The sequence below is a fragment of the Budorcas taxicolor genome, chromosome 11 (genome assembly GCF_023091745.1).
Source record: "Budorcas taxicolor isolate Tak-1 chromosome 11, Takin1.1, whole genome shotgun sequence".
Taxonomy (NCBI): domain Eukaryota; kingdom Metazoa; phylum Chordata; class Mammalia; order Artiodactyla; family Bovidae; genus Budorcas; species Budorcas taxicolor.
Window position 1 is genome coordinate 33,349,876 of NC_068920.1, and position 21,694 is coordinate 33,371,569.

The following is a 21,694-nucleotide window of genomic DNA, read 5'->3' on the forward strand; positions in this document are numbered from 1 at the left end:
CCACGGCGCCTTCTTCCTCCTCCTCGGCCTGCTGCGAACCTCACGTCTGAGCTGTTTCCTGAATCACACAATGTCCTGGACACCCTAGTGATGGGGCGGGGGGAGTGGAGGAACATTGAGGGGGATGAGGGAGGGGCTTTCTTTCCCTGACCACCCCTGGGGAGGTGGTGAGGAGGAAGGACAGTGTGGCCGGAGGGCAAGTGAAAGAAGGGGGAACTGGGTGACCGGGGGCCCCTGAAGCAGCCGTAGCCCTTCGGTTGTTAGTGCGGACTCTTCCCTTTCTATTATTGGGAACTTCACAGTGACTGCCCTGTGCCCTGGAGGAAGGTCAGGACCTGGAAGCAGAGGTGTGGGGTGATAAGCGATCTTCTTTCCCCTTCTGAGGAGAGGGTATTGTTTCATGTGGTCAGTGCAGATGCTTCTCGGAGAATCCACACCTCTGCATAAACTGAAACCACTAATTCTTGGCAGACAGAACCCACAGGACCTCGCTCCTTGCTGGGAACTTCGTTTTCTCCTTCTGTGGAATGGGCAAGATGCTGGGCGGGTTTGGGGGGAAATCTTGGGCTTCTTTTGGAGGAGAATGTGTAAGATTGTCATCGATGATAAATGACTGCTAGCTCTACTAAACTTTGCAGTCTGGATTATCCAGAGCAAACACTGCATTTGGGTGAATTCTACCTCCACGTCGCCCTCCCTCCACCCAGATGTCCCTGGGATGCAAGGAATGCCGGTGCCTGAATTAAAAGGTGGAATAAATAAAATCACAAAGGAGAATTCAGGGCCCTGACTCAGCCAGCCTTCTTGAGTCAACCCAGGATGGCTTTGGGTTCAGCCACACACCCAGTTCCTCTAGTAGCTCAGGGAACTGAGAGTCCAGGGTGGCCAGAGGTGTCATCCAGAGCTGTGCACAGCTCCTGTGTTAAGGCCCCATGGCCCAGACTGGCGCACCCTGAGTACCTTTCCTTGCCAATGAGTATACTTTCCCAGCATTGTTCTTTTTTTTTTTTTTTTCAATTTTCTATTTTTTAAAACTCTTTATTTTGAAGTAATTTAAAACTCACAGAAGAGAGGCAAAAATACCACAAATTATCCCAAGATATTCTTCACTCAGATTCACCAGTTGATATAATTTGACCACATTTATTGTTATTTCTCTAATTACACGTTAGTGTTTTTTTTTCTGAAGCCTTTGAGAGTAAGTCATATATATATATAATATGGGCTTTCCTGGAGGATCAGACTATAGATAGAGAGTCCTCCTGCAACACAGGTGACCTGAGTTTGATCCCTGTCTTGGGAAGACTACCTGGAGAAGGGAATGATAACCCACTCCAGTATTCTTGCCTCATGAATCCCATGGACAGAGGAGTCTGACGGGCTAGAGTCCATGGGGTCACAGAGTCAGATATGACTGAGCAACTAACACGTTCACTGGGAACAATATATCCTTTTCTTCATAAACACATTGGTGTGAATTTCTTAAGAACAAGAACCTTCTTTTACAAAACCACGGTACAGCTATCAAAAGCAGGAAACTTAAATTGATATACTACTATTATCTAATCTATAGTCCATGTCCAAAATTTGCCAATTGCCCCATAATGTCCTTTACAAAGTTTATTTTTTCTTAGTCCAGGATCTAATCTAAGATCATGCACTGCATTTATTTGTCATGTCTTTTTGGTCTCCTTTATTTTAATAGGATAAAAAGATACAGTTTCTTTTTCTTTTTATTAAATATAGTTGATTTACAATGTTGTATCAGTTTCATGTGTATAGCAAAGTGATTCAGGCATCTGTTCAGTTCAGTCGCTCAGGCTGTCCAACTTTTTGCTACCCCATGGAGTGCAGCACACCAGGCTTCCCTGTCCACCAACGACCGGAGCTTATTCAACCTCATGTCCATTGAGTCAGTGATGCCCTCCAACCATCTCATCCTCTGTCATCCCCTTCTTCTCCTGCCTTCAATCTTTCCCAGCATTAGGATCTTTTCCAGTGAGTCAGTTTTTCACATCAGGTGGCCAAATTTTCAGGCCAAAGATTCAGGTATATGTATATATATATAATTTTTCAGATTCTGTTCCCTTATAGATTATTACAAAGTATGGAGCATAGTTCTTCATACTACACAATAGGTCCTTGTTGGTTATCTATTTTATATTGAGTTGTGTGTATGTGTTAATCCCCAACTCCTAATTAATCCCTCCCCGCTTTCCTCTTTGGAAATTATAAATATGTTTTCTATGTCTGTGGACCTATTTCTGTTTTGTATGTAAATTCACTGAGTTGGGAAGATCCCCTGGAGAAGGAAATGGTAACCCACTCCAGTATTCTTGCCTGGGAAGTCCCATGGACAGAGGAGCCTGCTGGGCTACAGTCCATGGGGTCACAGAGTAGGACACGACTAAGTGATGCAGCAAAACTCACATTAAAAACATAGTTCCTTAGATGTTGTCTTTTATTATACTGATACTTTTGAAGAATACAAATCAGTTATTTTGCAGACTGTTCCTAAGTTTTGGTCTGTCTAGTATTTCTTCAGTTTATGCATTTTTGACCAGGAATCCCACAGAAGTGACGATGTGTCCTCAGTGCATCACACCAGGGGACGCATGAGCCAGCATCATTCTTAATGGTTGCCTAGCGTTTCACTGTTTGGGAACCCTGGTTCACTGAAAGCAGTTTCCTATTGTAGGGCATTTATGTGGCTCTCAACCTTTAAAACTAGGAGAAACCATGCTGTAATACATGTTCTTGAACATATATCTTTGAATGGTTGTCTAAATATTTCCTTAGGCTAAATTCCTAGAAGAGAAACTACCAAGTCGAAGGATCAAAGGATGGACTTAAAAAAATACTGTTTGGCTTTGAGAAGAATTAGGACATATATTTAGTTGTAAGTCCTCTTCCTTTTTCAATATGACATATTTTAAACACTCACTGAGTGCAAAAGAATTGATGCTTTTGAACCATGGTGTTGAAGAAGACTCTTGCGAGTCTCTTGGACTGCAAGGAAACCCAACCAGTCCATTCTGAAGGAGATCAGCCCTGGGATTTCTTTGGAAGGAATGATGCTAAAGCTGAAACTCCAGTACTTTGGCCACCTCATGAGAAGAGTTGACTCATTGGAAAAGACTTTGATGCTGGGAGGGATTGGGGGCAGGAGGAGAAGGGGATGACAGAGGATGAGATGGCTGGATGGAATCACCGACTCGATGGACGTGAGTCTGAATGAACTCCGGGAGTTGGTGATGGACAGGGAGGCCTGATGTGCTGCGATTCATGGGGTCGAAAAGAGTTGGACACAACTGAGCGACTGAACTGAACTGAACTGAGGTTAAATAGTGTCCGGCACTAGTCACAGCTTTCTAAAATGAGCCTTTCATGACCACGCACAGGACAGATGTGCACCCCCAGTACTATTATTTCTTGTGTATGTTTTAAAGATCTTTCCCCATTTTGAACTTAGATTTTAAAGGGGATCTTTTTCTGTCTGGTTGTAAATAGAGAATAGCCATAAAAAGCTTCAGTGAAAACAAAACAATGTTAGTAAGTTTTAGATTGCTTATATTCCACTTATATCTACTTATATATATAAGTAGACTTGGTTTTAAAGTTTTTTGTACTTAAGGGTCATTCTTTAGAAAGCAGTACAGGACTTTATACTATCTTTCTTTTTTTTGGACGGGGTACCCCACATGGCTTGTGGGATCTCAGTTCCCCAGTCAGGGATTGAACCCACCCAGGGCACAGCAGTCCTAACCACTAGACTACAGGGAAATCCTAGGACTTCATACTTGGCAGTAATGTCTGCATATGTCCTTACTTTCACCAACCCTGGGAGTCAGAATCCATGCCACCTTGGTAGATCAAATAATATCTCATTGTACAAACTATTATGTATAAAATAATCTACAAAGGATATATTGTACAACACAGGAGATAGAGCTAATATTTATAACAGCTATAAATGGAGTATAACATGTAAAAATTGTGAATCACTGTATTGTAGACCCTGAACCTGGGTCTCTTGCATTGCACACAGATTCTTTACTTTCTGAGCCACCAGGGAAGCCAATTTATATAATATTGTATGTCAATTATCAGTCAATAAAAAAAGGAAAAAAAATTATTTGTTGGTTTGTTTGTTTTGGCCATGTCACAGAGCTTGCAGAATCTTAGTTCCCCGACCAAGGATTGAACTGGGCCATGGCAGTGAAAGTGCTGAGCCCTAACCACTGGACTGTCAAGGAAGTCCTTTATTGTTGTTTTAAATTGCATTTTGTGGTAGGGTTAACATTATTTTCATCTGTTTAATGGCTGTTCATGGTTCTTCTTTCATGAGTTGTCTGTCCTTTATTCTGTCCCGCTGTTCTATGCATGCCATTTTCATTTTCCCATCACTTTTCTTGGTTGAGGAGACAGCTGTGGGTGTAGAGACCTCAAGCAGAAGAAATCTAGTATGAAAAGTTCCTGCTTTTGCGCTGTCTGGGTTGCTGACTTGGACTGAAGAGTAGATTTTAATCACAAGACGGGAAAGGAAAATAAGAAGACACCAAGCTTCTCGTGCAAATGGAAGAAGACCTGAGTGGAAAGAGCTTAAACTCTCCATTTTTGCCATCTTCTTGACCTCACACTTTTTGTGGAAAGTAGTCTGGGGCATTAGGCTGGAACTTGAGAGAAAAAACAGGAAATGGTAACAGAGTCAGAGAAAGAGTGGTTAGGTAGAAGGGGAACCTATAGTGCGGTGGGCAGAAGCTAAGTTTAAGGACAATGTCAAGGAGGTGCACAACCCACTTCTTGCTTATCTGTGCCTAAGATCTTGGGTTAGACAATGATGTTTTTACATATGACACCAAATGTACACGCAACAAAATAAAATACTAACACTGATCTTCATCAAAATTAAAAACTTTTGTGTTCCAAATGGCACCTTGAGAAAGTGAAAAGACAAGCAACAGAGTGGGAGCAAATGTTTAACATCATATATCAGATAGCATCACTGACTCAATGGATATGAATTTAAACAAACTCTGGGAGATAATGGAGGACAGAGGAGCCTGGTGTGCTTCAGTCCGTGGGTCACAAAGAGTCAGACATGATTAGAGACCAAGCAACAACAATTCAGATAAAGGACTTGTATCTGGAATATGTAAAGAAACTCTTATGAGTCAATAATGAAAGTTTAAAAATGGGCAGGGAATTCCATGGCGGTCCAGTGGTTAGAACTCTGGGCTTTCACTGCTGAGGGCCTGGCTTCGGTCCCAGGTTGAACCTAGCAAGCTATCTAACCACTCCTCTGGCTCTGTCCCAGCTCACCAACAGGGGAATAAACCTTCCTAAAGAGATCAAATTGCCAACATCCGCTGGATCATGGAAAAAGCAAGAGAGTTCCAGAAAAACATCTATTTCTGCTTTGTTGACTATGCCAAAGCCTTTGTGTGGATCACAATAAACTGTGGAAAATTCTGAAAGAGATGGGAATACCAGACCACCTGACCTGCCTCTTGAGAAACCTATATGCACGTCAGGAAGCAACAGTTACAACTGGACGTTTAACAACAGACTGGTTCCAAATAGGAAAAGGAGTACGTCAAGGCTGTATATTGTTACCCTGCTTATTTAACTTCTATGCAGAGTACATCATGAGAAACGCTGGGCTGGAAGAAACACAAGCTGGAATCAACATTGCCAGGAGAAATATCAATAACCTCAGATATGCAGATGGCACCACCCTTATGGCAGAAAGTGAAGAGGAACTAAAAAGCCTCTTGATGAAAGTGAAAGAGGAGAGTGAAAAAGTTGGCTTAAAGCTCAACATTCAGAAAACTAAGATCTTGGCATCTGGCCCCATCACTTCATGGGGAATAGATGGGGAAAGAGTGGAAACAATGTCAGACTTTATTTTTGGGGGCCCCAAAATCACTGCAGATGGTGATTGCAGCCATGAAATTAAAAGACGCTTACTCCTTGGAAGGAAAGTTATGACCAACCTAGATAGCATATTCAAAAGCAGAGACATTACTTTGCCGACTAAGGTCCGTCTAGTCAAGGCTATGGTTTTTCCAGTGGTCATGTATGGAGGTGAGAGTTGGACTGTGAAGAAAGCTGAGCGCTGAAGAATTGATGCTTTTGAACTGTGGTGTTTGAGAAGACTCTTGAGAGTCCCTTGGACTGCAAGGAGATCCAACCAGTCCATTCTAAAGGAGATCAGTCCTGGGTGTTCTTTGGAAGGAATGATGCTAAAGCTGAAACTCCAATACTTTGGCCACCTCATGCGAAGTGTTGACTCATTGGAAAAGACTCTGATGCTGGGAGGCATTGGGGGCAAGAGGAGAAGGGGATGACAGAGGATGAGATGGCTGGATGGCATCACCGACTCGATGAACGTGAGTCTGAGTGAACTCCGGGAGTTGGTGATGGACAGGGAGGCCTGGCATGCTGCGATTCATGGGGTCTCAAAGAGTCGGACACGACTGAGTGACTGAACTGAAAGGAGGTCAAAGACCTGTACATGGAAAACCATAAGATTGATGAGAGTAGTTGAAGATGACACAAACAAATGGAAAGGTATATTGTGCTCATGGATTAGAAGGATTAATGTTGCATTTTTGTTTTGTTTTTCTGTCTCTTTTAAAATTAAAAATAATTGGAATGTAATTGCTTTACAATGTTCTGTTCATTTCTGCTGTACAACAACATGAATCAGCCATAAATATACATATATCCCCTCCTTCCTAAACCTCCCTGCCACCTCTGCTCCCCCATCCCACCTCTCTAAGTCATCACAGAATATAGAGCTGACTCCCTGTGTTATACAGCAGCCTCCCGCTAGCTATCTATTTCACACATGGTAGTGTACATATCAGAGAAGGCAATGGCACCCCACTCCAGTATTCTTGCCTGGAAAATCCCATAGGTGGAGGAGCCTGGTAGGCTGCAGTCCATGGGGTCGCTAAGTTGGACATGACTGAGCAACTTCACTTTCACTTTTCACTTTCATGCATTGGAGAAGGAAATGGCAACCCACTCCAGTGTTCTTGCCTGGAGAATCCCAGGGACGGGGGAGCCTGGTGGGCTGCCGTCTATGGGGTCACACAGAGTCGGACACGACTGAAGTGACTTAGCAGCAGCAGCAGTGTACATATGTCAATGCTGCTCTCTCAACGCGGCCCACCCTTTCCTTCCCTCACCGTGTCCACAAGTTCATTCTCTACGTCTGCATCTCTAAAGAATTAACTGTTACAATGGCCATACTACTCAAAGCAATCCACAGATTCAATGCAATCCCTATCAAAATACCAATGCCATTTTTCACAGAACTAGATCAAATAACTATGAAATTTGCATGGAAACAAAAGATCTTGAATATTCAAAACAATCTTGAGAAGGAAGAACAAGCTGGAGGTCTCACACTTTCTGATTTCAAACCATACTACAAAACTACAGTAATCAAAACATAATGGTTGGTTCAGTTCAGTCACTTAGGCATGTCTGACTCTTTGTGACCCCATGGACTGCAGCATGTCAGGCTTCCCTGTCCACCACCAACTCCCACAGCTTGCTCAAACTCATGTCCATCGAGTTGGTGATGCCATCCAACCATCTCATCCTCTGTCATCCTTTTCCTCCTGCCTTCAATCTTTCCCAGTGTCAGGGTCTTTTCCAACAAGTCAGTTCTTTGCATCCGGTGGCCAAAGTGTTGGAGCTTCAGCTTCAACATCAACATCAGTCCTTCCAATGAATATTGAGGACTGATTTCCTTTAGTATTGACTGGTTTGATATCCTTGCAGTCCAAGGGACTCTCAAGAGTCTTCTCCAATACCACAGTTCAAAAACATCAGTTCTTTGGTGCTCAGCTTTCTTTATGGTCCAACTTTCACATCCATACATGACTATTGGAAAAACCATAGCTTTGACTAGACAGACCTTTGTCAACAAAGTAACATCTATGCTTTTATGCTATTAATATGTTGTTTAGGTTGGTCATAGGTTTTCTTCCAAGGAGCAAGTGTTTTTAATTTCATGGCTGCTGTCACCATCTGCAATGATTTGGAGCTTCTTGGACTTTTGCCTAAGATCAAGTGTAAATATAATGGTACTGGCACAAAACAGATACTTAGATCGATGGAAAGGGATAGATCGTCAGGAAATAAACCCACAATTATGTGATCATTAAATCTATGCCTTCTTTAGGCAAGAAAGTGCAATGGGAAAAAAGCAGTTTTTTCAATGAACACAAGAGTACTGTTAATACTGTGATTATGGGGTTGAATTTATTTCAGAAAATGTTACTATTTTTTAGAATAGCACGCTGAAATTTGTGGGGGTAAAATGACAAAATGACCAGGATTTGCTTCAAAATAGTTCAGGGAAAATTAAGGGATGGATGAGGTAAAAGAGAGAAAGTTGAAAATTCTAGAATATAGGTATGAAGAGTTCATTATATTGTTTTTACCTATTTTATGTTTAAAAATTTTCATAATTATGAAAAAGAGCCAGATTAGAGCCCAACTACTTAAAATGTAGTTTTCAAACTAGGAGCATTGACATCACCTGGGAGTAGAGATGTCAGACTTAGCCAATAGCAATACAAGATGCTCAATAAAATTTGAACTTTAGATAAACAATAAATAATATTTTAGAATAAGTAGGTTTCATGGAATGTTTTATTTATACTAAAAATTATTTGTGAAAATAGCTTGGCAGGGTCTTGTTCTGTTTTAAAATAAAACTAAACATATAATTTCTTGGCTTGGCTAAGAAATTAAAAGACACTTACTCCTTGAAAGGAAAGTTATGACCAACATAGACAGCATATTAAAAAGCAGAGACATTACTTTGCCTATAAAGGTCTGTCTAGTCAAGGCTATTGTTTTTCCAGTAGTTGTGTATGGATGTGAGAGTTGAACTATAAAGAAAGCTGAACGCCAAAGAATTGATGCTTTTGAACTGTGGTTTTGGAGAAGACTTTTGAAAGTCCCTTGGACTGCAGGGAGATCCAACCAGTCCATCCTAAAGGAGATCAGTCCTGAGTATTCATTGAAAGGACTGATGTTGAAGCTGAAACTCCAATATTTTGGTCACCTGATATGAAGAACTGACTCATTTGAAAAGACCCTGATGCTGGGAAAGATTGAAGACAGGAGGAGAAGGGGACGACAGAGGATGAAATGGCTGGATGGCATCACCGACTCAATGGACATGAGTTTGGGTAAACTCTGGGAGTTGGTAATGGACAGGGAGGCCTAGCATGCTGCAGTCCACGGGGTTGGAAAGAGTCGGACATGACTGAGCGACTGAACTGAACTGAACTGAAACATGTAATTACTTTATAACCCAGAAATTGCATTCTTAGACATTCATTCCAGAGAAATGGAGACTTATGCTCACACAAAAACTTGTACAAGAATGTTTATAGCAACTTTATTCCTAACAACCCCAAACTGGAAACAACCCAAATGACCTGCAAAGGGTGAACGGTTAAACAAACTGTGTGTCTCCATACCACAGAAGTAATATAGTGTCTAGGATATTTTAGACATTATATTATTTCTATGATAAATATTTTATTTATTTATTTTTAATTGGAAGCTAATTACTTTACAATATTGTGGTGGTTTTTGCCATGCATTCACATGAATCAGCCATGGGTGTACATGTGTTCCCCATCCTGAACCTCCCTCCCCATCCCATCACTCAGGGTCATCCCAGTGCATCAGCCCTTATCACCCTGTCTCATGCATCAAACCTGGAGTGGTGATCTATTTCACATATGATAATGTACATGTTTCAACGTTATTCTCCCAAATCATCCCACCCTCTCCCATAGAGTCCAAAAATCTGTTCTTTACATCTGTGTCTCTTTTGCTGTCTTGCATATAGGGTCATCATTACCATCTTTCTATATTCCATATATATGTGTTACTATACTGTATTGGAGTTTTTCTTTCTGACTTACTTTGCACTGTATAATAGGCTTCAGTTTCATCTACCTCATTAGAACTGATTCAAATGTATTCTTTTAATGGCTGAATAATACTCCATTGTATATATGTATCACAGCTTTCTTATCCATTCACCTGCTGATGGACATCTAGGTTGCTTCCTATTTCTATGATAAATATTTTAGTATCTTTTAAGGATAAGGGCTCTTAAATATATCCACAGGACTTCCATGATGGTCTAGTGGTTAAGAATCCACCTGCCAGCACATAAGGGACATGGGTTTGATCTCTGGTCTGGGAAGATTCCACATGCTGTGGGGTAACTAAGCCTGTGGGATAACTACTGAACCTGGGAGCTGCAACTACTGAAGCCTGCGAGCCCTAGAGCTGGTGCTCCTCAACAATAGAAGCCACCGCAATGAGAAGCCCATGAGCTGGTGCTCCTCAACAATAGAAGCCACCGCAGTGAGAAGCCCGTGCACCGCAGCTAGAGAATAGCCCTGACTCACCACAACTAAAGAAAGCCCGTGCATAGCAGCAAAGATCTATCACAGCCAAACGAAAACAAAAAATCCATATCCATAGTGTTATTATGATGTCTATCAATTTTCAATAATTCTTTAATATCCTAAAATGTGCAATGTTGAAGTTTCCCAAATTTTCTAATAAATACATATGCAGTTTGTTTGGTTGAATCAGGGTCAAAACAAGATCCACTCATTGCCTTTGGTTGGTGTGTCTCTTTAGTCTCTCTGTCTTCTAAGAAGAACTGTTTTTAAGAACAGTTTTAGCTTCATAGAAAATTGAAGTCATAGTATAGAGTCAAGGACCCTGCAGCGTGTTCACTATTATTAACATCTTATGAGTAAAGTACATTTGTTATAATTAATGAATCAATATTGATAGATTATCATTAAAGTTCATAGTTGCTTTGGATTTTCTTAGTTTTTACTTATTGCTCTTTATCTGTGCCAGGATTGCATCCCAGATATCACATTACATGTAATTGTCCTGTATCCTTGGGCCCTTCTTGGCTGTGACAGTTTTGCAGACTTTTCTGTGTTTGATGATCTTGACAGTTTTGAAGAGTACTGGTTAAATATTTTGTAGGATGCCCCTCTTTTAATATTAGTTTGGTGTTTTTCTCATGGTTAGATTGGAAGCTTAAGTATCCTTTAATCTTTCTTTCCTTGGCATTTATTTGTTGAAGAAATGGCTTGTTTCCTGTAGAATTTTTCACATTCTAAAATCTGCTAATTGTAACCCTGTGCCATTTACCATTTTCCTCTGCCTCCCTCGTTTTTTCCCTGTAAGCTGGTAGTAAAATTTAAAGGCTTGATATGATTCAGAATCTATTTTTAGGCACGGATACATCATAGATAGTGTTTGTGCTGTGTTTTTCCACTAGGAGGCATATAATTCTAGTTGGCAGTCATTGATAGGCATTGCCCGGGTCCATGGTTTTATTAGGGGTTGTAAACTGGTGATATTCTAATTCTATCACTTTGTCTCTGTTATTTTATTTATACAGAGAAATTATGCCTCAATTACTCTTTCAGTATGATTTATTTGGGAAAGGCATTTACTTTACTCTTCATTTTACCACGTTTCAGAATAATGAGTTCATTCCCTAGTATTCTCCAAAGGTAACAAATGAGTTTTTATTTAGTATCATTATGAATAAATCCATTTAATGTGTGTTAATCCCTCTCAGTGATTATTTTGACTGATGCTTAATTTGTCCCATATTTGGTGAGTTTGAGCCTCAAGTTGACAAGATTCTAATACCTTTGATAGCCTTCTTGTCATCAAGATCATCTCATACATATATGGTATATATATATATATATATATATATAGTTTTAGTGGAAATGGTACAAAAGATTTCAATCTGGGTGCAAGGGAAGGATTTTACTTATTTTTTTTTAAGATAGGAAGTATAACATGTTTGGTAATGGGTATGATTCCCCACAGAGGTAAAGGTGATGGTGTGGGAGATGGATTTTTGCTGAAAGAATATCTTTGAGTAGGTGAGAGGGGATGAGTCCAGTGCCTGAGTGGAGGGTTGGTTATCAGTTGAAAGTGAAGAGGAGGGACGGTGTGTAACGAAGAAAAAGGAAATGTGAAATAATCGCCTTGACAGTGTGTGATCGAGTGGCCAAGAAAATGGCCAACTTGAGGTTTGTGATGATAAATACCCCTTGTTTTTATCCAACCACTTCAACTGCTTGGGTGCAGGGATGGAGGAGGTGGGAAGTTAGATTCAGCCAGAACTGGGCTTTTGCCAGGCTGGTATGATGTGGGAGAGTGAGGGAGACTGAGCTTGCAAGGTGGCTATTATAGCAATGGGTCATTAAATTTAAGAGGGGTAAGATTGGAACAGGGCAGTATCTCATATCAGGGGCAAAGGGGTGGGAAATCCGGAGAGTAGCATCATTGTTGGCAAGAGGGCCCACGAGAAAGCGACTTGCAAAGAACAGGGGTTGTTGAGCATAGGGTGGGAGGCTTAAAGCTGAGATTATGGAAAGGTTAATTACTGGTCCAGGTAATGAGAAGACCAAGGGATGACCATGGGTCGGGGGCTGCAGCACAGGGGGGACAGCATCAGTGGAGATGAGGAGACACAGGGGTCAGTGTGTGAGGCTGGGGTGCTGGGTGGATTGCCTTGGTTGATGAGAAATCACCAAGAATGGGAGTAAGAGTGGGATGAGAAAAAGACAATGACCCAGAGGCTGAACTGTTCAGTGACGGTGGAGGAAAGGCGGTCACATCTGGAAGGCTGCTAACTGCTGGCAACTGGAGCAGCTGAGGGTGGTCTAGAAAGGCTGCAGCGGAGGGCCCCAAGATGTGTGGTGTGGGCAGGGAGTGGTCTGCCTGCAACCTGTGATGGAGGCAGCTGGAGGTGCTAAGACCACCAGGCTGGTCTGGTCTGCTCATAACCCGCCATTCCTGGCTGTTTGGGGTAGTAGGTAAATTCTCCAGTTCACGGCCTGTGCTGACCTTGAGGTTGGCAGTGACTCCTTTGTGTCCCGGGCCCCAGACTGGTGCAGTTGAGGGTCAAGGGCTGCCCACCCATGGCCCACATTCCTCATGGGGTCTCTGAGCCTGACCCAACTCTGAGTGGTAGGAGAGAATCTGTCTGCACTCAAGGATCTCTGGCCTCCCATGCTTTACCTTCCAGAGGTTCCCCATCCAGGTGGGAGATTCTGACAGTTACAAGTAGAGCCCTGTGTGTGATGGGAAGTGGTGTGAACATTAGCGGTGGAAGCCCTGGGGAGAAGCCCTGTGGCTCTCTATCCCCACAGCTCCATCTACCATCAGATGGTCCTGGAGCCCACAATGATGTCTCCAGCCCAGATCTCAAGGTCTACATGTTCAATTGCATCCTCCACATCTTCTTGCTGGGATGTCTAGTAAGGAAGTCCACAGAATCGCGTCTAAATCCAAACTCTTGCTTCCCTGCTCCAGCAGCTTTCCCTGCATCACCCTCCACCCTCCCGCACCCATCCTGACAAAGCTGTTATCTTATTGCTCAGGCCAGATAGCTGGCAATCATCCTCGTTCTCTCACATTTCATATCCAGTTCACCAGCCAATCCAGTCACTTTTGCCTTCAAATTAATCCCCTCCTGACCCCTTTTTATGCCCATTTCGAACATGGCACAACTAGTCAAAGCAGTGGGGCCCAAATGGGACTGGCAGAGGCTCTGCCCCTCCCTGGTCTTGCCTGGGTCTTTGCTGTGGCCTTCCTGCTGCTCTCCTGCTTCCAACCTTCTGAGTCTCTTCTCCAAATATTAACTGAGTGATGTTATCAAAGAGGAAGCCTTGTTTTTCCTGGGGTATGAAATGCCAGGAAACAGACATGTTAGTAGATGAAATGATATGAGTCCTGAGATTTGCTTCACTATAATCCAGTAGGAGGGGGAAGTGGGTGGGAGTAAACATGGCTGAGGCTAGGAGGTGGGCATTTATTATCCTGTCATCTTTATACTGTTCGGTCTACTTTTCATAAGCTTAAAACATTTTATAATAAAGGTAAAGGCTGATGGAGGCGGTCTTGAAGGACAAGCCGACTGAAGGAAGTGCAGGCCCGAGACAGTCCAGGGCCATGGCCTTGAGCCCTCTGCTCCCATCACAGTCATTGTGCATGGTGGGGCTGACTGGCCTGTGCTCTCTTCAGAGAAGGAGGCAGGGGTGCACAGAACTGCGGTGGGTTTGGGGTCCCCATGCCTGCATGCTGGAAAGGAGCGTCTTCTGCCCTGTGAAGATTTATAGGGTGCTGATAAGCCTCCTCAGGGTGATGGCTCTTTTTGTATGTGTGTCTGTTAATCTGAAATCCTGCAACCTTGCCAGTTCACATTAGTCCTTGGAGCTTTTTTGTTTTAAGAATAGTTTCTTTATTCTATTTTTGGCTGACTAGTTCTTTGTTTCTGCCTGCGGGGCTTTTTCTAGCAGGGGTCACTCTCTGTTGCAGTGTGCGGGCTTCTCACCGCCGTGGCTTCTCTTCTTGCGGAGCGCAGACTCAAGGCGTGCAGGCGTCAGTAGTGGTGACACCCAGACTTATTGCCCCCTGGCATGTGGGATCTTCCTGGACCAGTGATTGAACCCGTGAGGGAGTGAGGGAGGGGGAATTTGCTTGTAGCTTCTCATTGGGTTTGGCCAATGGTAGGCACTAGGGGGAGACTCATTGTGAGAAGGAGAGAGGATGGGGTATTTCTCTCACATTGTGTCCCTGTCAGTGCCCAGGCTCCTCCGTTTGTCCTCTCACGTGTGTGTGTGTGTGTGTGTGTGTGTGTGTGTGTGTGCGCACGTGGGATGGGGGCTATAAAGCTTCCCAGTGCCTCAGACTCCCCTTTGTTCCCTTCGCCCAGCCCTCACTCATAAACAGCCTCTTCTTTACAGCTCTGTCCTTGAACTTCTCAGTGGAGCTCTGCTTCCCGCTGAGACCCTTCATCTCTCATTCTTCTCCCTCCTGTCCTCAGAGGGGCTGGACCAGGACTGAGTTTCCCCCCGGGCAGGGCTGGGGGTGGGGGTGGTGGGGTGGTGGGGAAGACACTCCCTTCTCACTCTGGACTGTGCTCTTTCTCAGCAGAACCTGGAGGGTAGAGTTCGCAGCTTCATCTTCACCTCCCTGCCTTCTGGGATTCAGCCTTTAACTTCTCCCTCTACCTAGCAATCTGAGTCTTTTCAGCAAGAAAGATGTCTCTTCTGAGAGGTCAGGCTCTGATCAGCCATTTTCAGCTTGAAAGTGAAAGTGAAATTCGCTCAGTCATGTCTGACTCTTTGCGAACCCATGGATTACACAGTCCATGGAATTTTCCAGGCCAGAATACTAGAGTGGGTAGCCTTTCCCTTCTCCAGGGGATCTTCCCAACCCAGGGATTGAACCCAGATCTCTTGCATTGCAGGCAGATTCTTTACCAGCTGAGCCACAAAGGAAGCCCAAGAACCCTGGAGTGGGTAGTCTATCCCTTCTCTGGAGGATTTCTCCACTCAAGAATCGAATTGGTGTCTCCTGCTTGGCAGGCAGATTCTTTACCAACTGAGCTATCAGGGAAGCCCAATTTTCAGCTTAGTTCCAGGATTTTGGAGTTTGGGAATCAAAGCTGAAACAGAGCACTTCTTCAGCAACTCTGCCCAGGGCCTCCGTTGGGTGTATCTTATGTTTGGTGTACCCGAAGGTTCTCTTGTTTTGTGATTTTGTCCACTTCACCATGAGTCCTGTCAGATGGCCAGGGTGTGAGGCTGCCTGGGCCTGCCTTTTTGTCTTCCCCAGATGCCTGCTGTGGCTGTCAACAAATGCCCAGTGAGCCAGTGATTGTGGGGAGTGTGTCCTGAAGTTTCTATCAGGGATGCCGGGAGAGGTGAAAGGGGATGGGGCAGGTGAAGGAAGAAAAAATTCTGTTTGGAGGAAATGGCAGACCCAAGGCTGGGCCTTTGCAAAGTCAGGGTGTGTGTGTATGCGTGCGTGGTCTCATGAACATGTATTTAGGAGGGGTTTGGCGGAGGGGTCCATGAAGGGGGAGATCCTCCCTTCTCAGACTTCAGGGGAACAGTAAGGCTGGGGAGCCTTGGGGCATAGACTAGTGAGTGGGGACCGGGTTGGACAGAGATGCTGATGTTGTCGTGACACTGTCCTGTGGGAACTCAGTTTTGTTCTTCAAACAACGCTATTTTATTAAAAATAACCAAATAAAATAAAAGTAATAAATAAAATAAATAAGAGCTAACTCTTCAGTAAGTCAATAAGTATTTGAATTAATTCTCCCCACCCCAGGACTCTCCCTCAGGTCCCTAACCCTAAACCCTGCAGCAAGCCAGGGACCCCCTCATCTTACTTCTGTGACAGACACACTTTGCGCATTATTTAACTTCATTTGCGAGGAGCTCTGTAGCCTGCAGTCTTTTGTGTCTGGTTTCCTGTGTCCGTGTCCGTTTCTCTAACATTCCTGTCTGCGTCTCCTTTCCTGCTCTCCCTCAGCGTCCTTCGCCAGAGAAGCCCTTTCTCAGGCCACCGCATTGGCCACAAGGGGGCAGCAGAACCCGGCGGAACTTGGGCTGACCCAGCGGAGCAGCCTGGCTCTCGGCCCCGGGTTTCTCCTCCCACCCAGGTAGCGTCCTCTTTCTGGGCTGCCTGTCAGGCAGCTGCTACAGGGTGGTGCTGCTGCCTCCCTCTCTGAATGAAACCTGCTGCTTTAGAGAGGATTTCTGGAGCGAAATTTTGGAGCTTGGGTCTCCAGACTTTCTAGATCATGCACTCCTTTCAGTAACGTGTTTTAAACATATGCCTAATAAGACAAATGTACAGATTATAAAAACCAACACAAATAACGTATTAAAAGAGATCAATTAGAGCATTTATAGTAGAACTTCTAACGTTTCTTCTGCCTCCCTTCTTGCCCCCAGATTCCTAGGGCACCCCTGGGGCGGGTTTGCCCCTTGCTGGGAGCTCCCGTTGAGGTTTAGGGGGGCCTGGAACCTGTGGGTTTGACACACAAAGCCACGACCCTGGGCAGGTCCCTTTCTGAGTCTTTCATCTCAGCTGTAAAATGAAGAAAATAAGACTTTCCTCTGAGGATTATAATAAAGTATGTGCTGTTCAGAGTAAAATTGGCACTGGGTGAACAGTGTGCCTGAGTATTTGGTGACATCATTAGACGGCAGGGCCTGGCCTCAGGGCTTTAGCCCACAACTCAGCCTGTGGAGATGCCATGAAGGAACAGGGTGGGCATCCTAGGGACTGTTAGAACCAGCCTCTCAGGGTTGGTCAGGCCTCTTCCGCCTCTATTGCCCCAGACCTCTCTCCTCGGATTCTCTCAGTGACGGAGGCCAAAGGGCCAGGACTTCAGTCCTTTCTCAGAAGTTGGTACTCAAATGCCTCCAAGCAGGGCTTGCCTGATTTACCCTTGGCCATGGGTGGGCTTGACCTATGGGATTGGGAGAGTGAGTAAATACTTCCCAGGTCATTGAATGAGTCACGCATGTGGGCAGTGCAGTAACTCATCTCTGCAAACTGAACTGAAGTCGCTCAGTCGTGTCCGACTCTTTGCGACCCCATGGACTGTAGCCTACCAGGCTGCTCAGTCCATGGGATTTTCCAGGCAAGAATATTGGAGTGGGGTGCCATTTCCTTCTCCAGGGAAGGAAATTTTGCATCTCTGCAAAATTCACTGGCATCTCAGTGACTGGGGAACGTGCTTGACACACTCTGGGCAGACCTGCCAGGGCTGAATGCCAGGGGGATCCTACCCCTACCTTTTTGCTTCTTCCCTCCCTCCCTCCCTCTCTTGCACTATCTTTTTCTGGTTCCTTTCCTTCTAATCTTTTATTTTCTTTTGTTATTCATCGAAGTAATAAAACTTATAACATTTTCTATAAGACTGTCTCCCTCCTTTACTTTTACACATCTCAGGGCCTGAGTGGGAGATACGTCCCCTGGAAGGAATCTCAGACTTTGGAATCAGAGTGCGTTGTCTACTCAGAGGGTGGTGGGGTTGGTGCTGTGGGCCAGGTGGGCTCTGCAGCTGATCTCTGGTGGGCTGGGCAGCGCTCACTCTCAGGAAGGACTGAGGGGCCTAAGGGTGTCCTGAGCAGCTGCCTTTGCTGGATATTCTAGTTTTGGAGATGACAGCCTGTTTTGGGAGGGGCTGTTTTTACTCAGAGGAGGGGCAGAAGTTCAGGTTCAGAGGAAGGTCTTGGCCCCAGCTGTGCCCTTGTGCTCTGCCCAGCAGACTTCCAGGGCAAAGCCTGCTCACCAGCCAGGATCACTGTGCTGAGAGAAGAAAGGAAAAACCGTAAAGTCAAAACAACCCATCACTTAGTGTGTGCTTGTGTTTGTGTGTCTTTAAGTAAATAAGCAGAAAACAGATCTTCAGCTTTTTCCTGCAATACAGTGAACTTTTCACCTTAACACTGTCAATTAATTTATTAATCATCTCTTTAAGAAAAGGGATTTAATCCTTTTTATAAACTGTCACGTTTAAAAATTACAATTCATTTTACATTCACATTTGTTTTATGGCTTAGATCTGTTATGTGTGTTAAAAAGGAAAGTAAAATATTAATCCCACTAACATTAGGATAATTTGTAATTTGAAAAAAGGGCTTCCCCATAGCTCAGTTGGTAAAGAATCTGCCTGCAATGCAGGAGACCCTGGTTTGATTTCTGGGTTGAGAAGATCTGCTGGAGAAGGGATAGACTACCCATTCCAGTATTCTTGGGCTTCCCTTGTGGCTCAGCTGGTAAAGAATCTGCCTGCACTGTGGGAGACCTGGGTTCGATTCCTGGGTTGGGAAGGTCCTCTGGAGAAGGGAAAGGTTACCCACTCCAGTATTCTGGCCTGGAGAATTCCATGGACTGTACAGTCCACTAACATTAGGATAACTTGTAATTTGAATATAATTAGGATAACCCCACTAACATTAGGATAATTTATAATTTGAAAAAGAAAAATCATTTGTGGCCAGTGAGCAGTCTTTTTTGTTAAAGCAGCTGGCACAGGACCCTGATGCCTTGGCGGGAGCGGGGGTGGGGGGGTTGGCAGTGAAGGTGGCCGCTTTTGTCCATCTTGCCACTGTGTTCAAGTGTCCTTGCAGTGTGCTAAACATTCCCTCCACTTTGTCATTCCCGCCCATTCCCCCTCCCAACATGGACTCAAAGGGCTGGTGAGATAAACTTTCTGGTCAGAAAACCTTGGGACATTTCTGAGTCCAAGGTCCCTGCTTGCTCCTGCTTCCTGTGAAGTTGTGTGGAGCTGGGGGTGGGCCGGGCTGGCTTTGAAGGCTGGGGGAGGACGTGGGGGGGGGGGGCAGTCTCCCTGCAGCTCTAACCCCTCCCTCCTCTGTGAGGGGTCTGGACTAAGTGTCCTCAGTGACAGGACTTACTAATAATAAGAGGTTCATGACCTTGGCAGGAAAATAAACTGGAGGGGGTGGGGTTGGAGATGGGGTGGGAGACCTGCAAGGAGATTACTACTCGAGACTGTGGAGAATTGACGGCGGTCTGGAAGTATGTTCTGGCCATTGATGTGAATTTGTGAAAAATCTTAAACATTTTGGAAGCACACTGGGTGGGAGAGTGGGGTGTGAAATATGCCTCTCAAGTTTTTGGCAGAGAAAACTGAGTGAACACAGGTGCCCTTTACCAGGTAAGGAAAATGTAGGATGGGATGAGCTGGAGAGGAAGAGCCAGCCTCCTTGGGTTCGTTTGTTTTTTTTTGAGACCAGAGGGTCAGGCCTTGCCTGGTATTCACTGGGACTGGGCCAAGAGGGGGTCTGGATGGCTGCACCCAGGCCATGGGTGATACACAATCTTAACAAGCCTTAGGATACTGTCTGTTCAGCCTGGAGCTGGTCCTGGAAGCTCCTGATATCTGAGGTTAACCCATGGGGGGCCAGGTTGTGAGAGCTCCTGGGTCTTCTGTTGGGGAAGAAAAATCAGCCAGGCTGGGGGCCATTCCCTGCGCAGTTTACCAGCCGACATGGAATCGTTTCAGTGGTGCAAACAGACCAGGGAGGGGCTAGATGTTAGTCTTGGCTGGCAGGTTAGAAGCCTGTCAGCCTGGAGCGGAGCGCTTGTCGAGAACGGTTATCGGGTCTGTGGGTCTCTGTGTCCCCCTCGGGGTGGTTTCAGCTTTACTTGAATCCACTCTCTTGTTGCTGCTCCGATCGTGCTGTTTCCTTCTTGTTAACCGGGTGACTGTCCAGAGGGCAGGGCAGAGTCTCTGCGGGGATTGCTTTCTCCAGGTTTCACTTTCCAATAGTGAAGGAACCAGAGAAGGGCGGACTGAGCTGTCTGGGATTGTTTCTGAGGGTCCCACGGTCTGGTCTCTGCAGACACCCCGGGCCGGGCTCTGCTGCTTCTCCACTCTCCTGGGACCACCTGCCCCCAGACACGAGGAACTCAGACTTGGATCTGGACCAGGATTGGGGCTCTGAGTGACTAACTTCAGGTGCGAATTCTGAGGGCAGATTTGGGGTCTGCCAGGGTCCCTGAACCTTCTCATGCTGCTGAGCTTAGAGGCACTCCTGAAGTCCCGGCCTTTCAGAGCAGGTAAGTGGGTTTTGAAGACACTGTGGGCAAGAAGAGCAGGCAGGGAGCAGCAGGGTTGAGGGGGAGGCTGAGCAGGTGGCGGGGCTGGGGGCAGGTGGGTGGTGCTGGATGGTGGAGGGGCTCTAGGGAGACCCAGGACCACCACAGTGAGGGGTGTGCCTTCACTCATTTGCTTCAGTGTTACGGCTATAGCACTTGCTAGTAATAGGTTGTTTTCTAATTCCATGTAGTGACTATAAATATAATTTCATGTGATTCTCATGAAAACCTTGAGATGGAAATGCCGTTAATATCTTCATTTTGCAGAAGAGGAATAACACGAAGATGGTTGAGAAACTTGGCAGACAGGGGCCCAGTCTTGGGTGGAGGATCAGCGCTTAGCCCCTAGTATCTGTCCTTCCCAGGACCCTAAGCTGCCTCCTCCCCTGCCTCAAACATTTAGTGTTTTGGGGTCTTTTCTCTGACGAGGACTCATTTTTTCTCTTTGGCTGCTCTGTTTCCACTGGGATCTCCAACCCCAATGCAGAAATCTTTAAATTCAGTGCAGATGAGGATTAAGCTGTCTGTGGGGACTGACTGGGCACCTGGATACGGGCCTTGTCCTTGGTCCCTGCAGGAAAGGGCTGGGTGGGGTTGAAATGCAGGTGAACTAACCCAGCAGCAGAGGCAGCACACAGTGCCTCTGAAGGACCCACAGTCCCCTTGAGGAGGGTGTTTGTGGGGCCCCAAGTGGGAGCTGGCCTGTACTTCACATTGAGGAGCTGAACCTGGGTCTCTGTACATAACTGATGTACAGGCGTCGCTGGTGGTTATGAATAATGGGGAAATGCAGGATGGTCCCAGCTTGGGGCCCCCAGTGCTGGGAAAGGAAGCACCTGGTGTTCTGGGCAGAGTGGGCTGGGCTGCAGGTGTCATTGGGGTGGGAAGGGAAGGAGGGCGTTTTTCCCAAGCAAACCTTGTGGTTGTTTAGCCCCACAGAGGCTTCCACGGGGCTGGGAGGAGCCCAGGCTCAGTGCTTTCTGGGTGGGAGAGTCGTGGGGAGCCCAGCACCTCATCAGCCCAGGGATCCAGTGGGGGGTTCTGCTCCTGCAGGACTGTTTCTGGCCCTGAGCCCTCCTCCCCACCGGGGTCCCTGAGCTCTGGGCCAGCCCTGGGTCTTCCTCCTGCCCTGTGTCTCCCCAGCTCTGAGGAG